The sequence below is a fragment of the Musca vetustissima genome, unplaced genomic scaffold, assembly GCF_032173495.1.
Source record: "Musca vetustissima isolate MV318-11 ecotype Yass unplaced genomic scaffold, APGP_CSIRO_Mvet_v1 utg131899, whole genome shotgun sequence".
Lineage (NCBI taxonomy): Eukaryota > Metazoa > Arthropoda > Insecta > Diptera > Muscidae > Musca > Musca vetustissima.
Window position 1 is genome coordinate 47,091 of NW_026888288.1, and position 6,391 is coordinate 53,481.

Consider the following 6,391-nt stretch of genomic DNA (forward strand, 5'->3'; position numbering starts at 1 on the left):
ATAGCGTACTGAATGGAGTCTAGACTGATATGTGCTAAGTTGCGTGAAGATCCGTCGAGATTTAGATATATCTCCGATATATATTTTCGTCCGATTTTACATAAATTGTTGCACCAAACTCCTAATGTTTGTCCGATTAACACGAAATTTTGCACAACGTATCAAATTGAGGCTTGAATGACGTTATTGGATTTTGTTGAAATTGGTGCAGATCCAGCCATAGCTTGCATATGTATTTCGAACGGGTGTCTGATTGAGATTAAATTTTTAAAAGTGCGGCGTACAGAATAACGTGTATAAATTTAGCTATAAATCATTTTCCATAAATTTGTCCCATTGTACGCAGACTACTCTAAATCTGTCCGAATTAAGTTAAATTTATCATAGGTTGCAGAAAGACACGAGTATGTTCCATCAAGGGAACATTGGCATACAATTGTAAGGATACATATGTACAATATACCTAAGTGGTGAAGGGTATCATATAGTCGGCCCAGTCCGACTTTACTACTTTCCTTACTGGTTTCATACAGGACTTCTATCGCCAGATTATATTCTGTCACCATCAATTGCCTTTCAGTTCATATATTTATTTTACAGATTTCTGATAGTTTATGTCCTTATTGGATAATAATTAATTATATCATGAACCCAGTGAAGACAATGAATGACAAAACCACAAATAATGGCCAAAAAAAAATATTCCACTCATAACAATGGTAAGAACATTTGTTTCCAGCTGAATTTCATAACACAGATAAATAACAGATCTATGGCCAGCTGATGATTTATATCCGGTGTGGGTATTAGAACTTGGAATTTGTTTCTTCTCAACGCTCCATTGAATAGGTATTTGTTTTGAGAAGAAAAAAAAAAACAAAATCCGAAACCAACTGCCGGCATAAAACCCGACTTTGCTTTGTTTTCTTTCCTCAAAACTTAGCTTCGTACAGACAATGAAGGTCATCTACAAACAAAATGCAAGGCATGTCATGAAATTGTCGTTAGAAGAAAGAAATAGGAAAAAAATCGATTCTAAATTCAATACCCGCTTCGCAGATCAATCGAGCAAAAATGCATGTCAGCATGATTAGTTGTAAGAAAAACAGAATCGAAAAAAAACGGCTACAGAGCAACAACAAGAACGTTTTGTGTTATGCTTCAAGTGATTTACGATATCGTTTACACCGTCGTCACCGTCACCGTTGGAGACTTTACATATGGACTTTCACAAATTGTAAAAATCACACAAATCAATACGAGAGACAGACAGGCAATGATGACGGCAGCAATAATAAAAAAAACAAAGTCCACCTTTCTGGACTTAACTTGTTCGGCAAGTTTATTTACTTCTTAATAGAAGGAAATTATTATAGTTTTTGTATTTGATTCTAGTCTGTGTGTACGATATGTTTCAGTTAATAATATTATACAGTAGGTATAGTGATATATGAACATTTTGTGTAAAACGAATTTATGATATTTCTTCTTCTCTTCATCTTCGCTTAACCTTAAAATACAGGGTTACCCTTTATTTTTGTCTGTTTTTCTGGTCACTCCATAGGCCACAATTATGAACCGAACACCACGAAATTTTGATGAAGATCGTTCAATATTTAGTGGTTCAAATGGACCCAGACTTTTGTGTGAAAAATTACATAATTTATATTCTTGGCCGAGAAGTGTATCCAAGAGCAGCGGAAGACCTTTAATTTGGTACAAATTATGTTGTAGTATGTACTCGGATGTGGGAGTTATAGGTAAATATTTAATGGGAACTACGTATTCTGATATTGTTTAGTATTAACATTAACACACTAGAGGGCGGAAATGTAGCGCTGATGGCTAGGAAATTTTGCATGAGGTTCCGGTGCTGGTCAAGGACGATTCTAATCCAATTTCATAGGACTAGAATCAGTGCAGAGGAAATTAAATGCTAAAAATCGAAAAAAAAATGACAAAGCCTCAAGTAGTGGTCATCGATGATGCCAATGGTATCGATGATGCCAATGGTAACAAATAATAAAGCGTCAGTGGCTGTTGATGATTGATATATACCCTCAGCGGAGGTCTACGGAATTACACGCAGGTTATCTTATTTCTATTGCGAGATACCAAAGAGAGTGGAACGATGGTTCCTATCTTCGGACTTGATATAGGTTTGGCGAAATATTACAATTTGTAAGATTTGGATCAAATCGGACATTAAATTTGTTTAACATTGGATTAACAAATTAAAAAAAAGACACTGTGTGGGTGTTACCAGAAGGTATAGACCATCCCATCTATGGACATAATCGAAATACGATAAACATATTACGTTGTGCAAAGTTTCGATAAAATTGTTTCCTCATATGAGGGCAGTTACTAAAAGGAGCGGACCGATAAGTGCCAAATTTCAATATTATACAGTCATAGCTATAATATTAGGATGCGCAAAGTTTAGTTCAAATCGGATAGTCCCTTCGCGATATATTATAAAATTTATTTTGTGAAAAATGTTACCCATTTTGAGGGAGAAGTGCCAGAGGGAGTGGACCGATGGATCCCATTATCGAACATTATCCTAATAAATTAGAAATTCCGTACACTTCATATGTGATGTTCAAGTTTTCAAAATTTTAGCACTTTTGTATTACTAGAAGGAGTGGACCAATATTTCAACAGTGATGGTTGCAATATTAGCTTGTGCATGGCTTAATTCAAATCGGATAGCCGGAACTTATGATATTATAAAATAAATTTTCAACAAAATGTTGACCATTTTGTGGGGGGATATCCCTTTTCTTCGAACTTGATGTAAGTTTGAAGTGAATATCTCGATGTGCAAACTATAATCATCTATTTATTGCACAGCTTCATGTTTTGTTATCTAGCCAGAACAGGTAGAAGTATATTGAAGAAAAATCTTTCAAAGATTCGCTGAACATATAAATGGAAGATGCTCCGTGGTTGAGTTTATATTAAAATACTGTGTAATGATTTCTATACGCCTCTCCCACTAGTTTTATGTACATGGAAACATTTTGGCCAGACTCTTCTGTCTTTAGAAAACATTCCACTCTTTATATATAGATTGGGATTTTTTACAGGTTTTCTAAATATAAAATATATTAACGGGTCTACTGTGATCATATCTTCAATAGACAAACCCTTAAAACATGTTTTTTTTTGGACTGGAGCCACTTCACAGGTATTCTATATATTAAAGTAATACCCCATTCTCGATTTCAAATTTCGCGTATTTGCAATGGGCTGTTAAGTGAGCATACACTTTCCATGGACAGAAACCCATTTAAAGGTCTTCTATAGAATTTTAATTGTTCAATGTTTAAGAGTGTTAACTAAATATGTAGAGCTCCCGTGGTTTGAAAACTCTGTCCAGTTCTCCTTCGGCTATAAAACATGGTATGGAGTGAGAAATTCAGTTAACAGGTCAATTAAGAAGCTTCCAATAATCTGCTTCGGATTAGTAGGTCTTCAACTTCTGTCACCTGAGAATATACGTCAATAATAAAGAGGTAGCTCTTTTCATACCCTTCACCACACTGTGTGCAAATGTTTGTAACAGGCAAAAGGAAACGAGATATATATAAGAATATGCATAAAATCACTTTCTAAGTCGATTTATGCATGTCCGTCCGTTCGTCTGTCTGTCCATGTTAAAATGTAAACAGAGTACAGGTCACATTTATGATTCGAATTGGATGAAAATTGGCACAGTTCATTTATTAAATGGTGCACCAAAGTCCCTATATATCACTAGATTTGCACGAAATTTAGCACAACGTACTAAATTAAGCCATGAATGATGTGTGTCAAGTGTCGTGAAAATCGGTTCAGATTTAGATATAACTTCCATATATATTTTCGTCCGATTTAAGGTAAATGGTGCACCAAATTCTCTAAATATGTTTCGATTTGCACAAAATTTGGCATAGCATGCTGAATTGAGTCTAGAATAGTGTGTGCTAAGATTCGTTGAAATCGGTTCAGATTTAGATATAGCGCCCATATATATTTTCGTCCGATTTAAGGTAAATGGTGCACCAAAGTCTCTAAATATGTTTCGATTTGCACGAAATTTGGCACATCGTACTGAATTAAGCCTAGAATGATGTGTGATAAGTTTCATGGAAATCGGTTCAGATATAGATCCAATATATATTTTAGTCCGATTTCATGTAAATGGTGTGCCATATCCTTATATATCACTCGATTTGCACAAAATTTGGCATAGCATGCTGATTTGAGTCTCGAATGATGTGTGCTAAGATTCGTAGAAATCGGTTCAGAATTAGATATAGCTCCCACATATATTTTCCTCCTATTTTTTGTAAATGGTGCAGCAAAGTCCATATATATTCTTAGATTAGCACGAAATTTAGCGTATGGTACTGAATTGAGTCTAGAATGCTGTGTGGTACGTTTCGGGAAAATCGATTCAGACTTCTATTGTGACTTGAATGAGATTATTGCGTTTTGTTTGAAATTGGTGCAGATGTAGCTATCTTCCATATGTATTTCGAACGGGTGTCTGATTGAGATTAAATTGTTAACAGTGCGACGTACCGAATAGCGTGTATCAAGGCATGAGTATGTTCCTTCGAGGGAACATATACATTCAATTGTAAGGATACATATGCACAATATACCCAAAGTGGTGAAGGCTATCATATAGTCGGCTCAGTCCGACTTTACTACTTTCCTTACTGGTTTTGTTTTTAAATAGCCCCTATTTGAAGGTCTAAGCTAATATTGTTGGTCCTAGAACCACCAAAACTGAGGGCCAAATACACATTGTAGGCTATCACCTCGTCATTCCATAAAAATTTCAAACCTGACGGAGCTGGCTCCTGAAGTACGTTGGGGAAGTTTTCTTTTTTCATCACTGTTCAAGTTAGTCGGGAAAATGTTATATGTTATGCTGTTCAAGCATAGCTTATTATGAAATAATTGCAATAAATCTGCTTACGTAATACTTGAACGGCCCCATACTCCCTTAGAAATGTTTTTCTCTTCAATAGCTATTATACTTCTAATGTGGATATGAAATCCCCTCGACAAAGAACGCAACTATGATTGGCTAGTCACCATGTAAATCGTATTTTGGTAACTGGCAGTAGTCATGTGTAATTATTCAAATAACTATAAAATTCAAGTACCAATTCTAGAATAATCATTCCAAAAAATACGTATAAAAGAGATATGATCTCCACGTAGATAATTTATTTCCAAGAATAAAATCAAATTTTGAAAAATAAAAAACTAAAAGCCATAACATTACTAATTTTAGTTGTTAATTTGTAGTACTTCACAGAATTTACAACAAAATCTCATTACATCCATTCACATTACATTTCACTTTTATGTGCTGTAATTACCCACCAAAAATAGTTATCAAAATAAAACAGTCCAAAAGAAACTTCTTTAAAATTAAACCCGCATAGAGAGACACGCGTTCATGAACTTGAACTACAATTAACCAAAAATAAAGAAAAAACTCATTTCAACCTGAATGCCACAACAAAAAACCAAACCAAACAAACAGACAACGAGCAAGAAAAAAGTGCGTGTATTGTGCGTTAAAAGTGCATAAATTCATGGCCATTACAACGGGTTGTGTGTTGCTGTTGTTGGTCAAGCTCCAGCTCAAGTTACTGACCTACCATAATAAAGCAGACCACAAAACGCCATTAGCCATGGCAAGAAACCACAATGATACTGCTACTGCTGGCTGGTTGGCTGATAGCCACAGACCACGCATGTATGGCCTATGGATTCCGACGTATGTTTGATCACAATGTAAAAAGATTGGTCAGCAGTGTAGATTGGAGGAATGCAAACATTTTGTATTTAAAATACATCGTGTGTGTGTTTTTTCAAAGGAATTGCATTTAATTAATCACGTATAAGATTTCTTTGATAATATTCTATGAAAATTAATTTACCGTGGAAACAATTGTAGGTGTTTGGGCGAATATTCAATCCAACAACAGAAATCTATTTTGAAAGGAACTGCTTATGTAGAGATGACAAAAGAAATACAGTTTCGCAATTATTTCTAGAGTAACTTCTGGTAATGTGGACCATGCGTCAAATGTGGACCACCCCCCATATCTAAGAAAATGCTTGAAATATGCCAATGCCGCCTTGATATATGTTTTCCTAATTAGTAAGAACAAACATCAAACTTGGTTTTTAATAAATAATTGCAATGTTGAAAATTTAGTAGGTGAAAATGTAGCTCTGATTGTAAAAGTGTAATTTGAAAATTTTTTAGCACAATAGTCGAACGATTTTGTAAAATAGTCGAACATTTTGTTTTTCTCGAATATAAAGAGGTTATGTGGTTTTCTTGTTTTCTTTAACAAAAATACACGTTTATCTG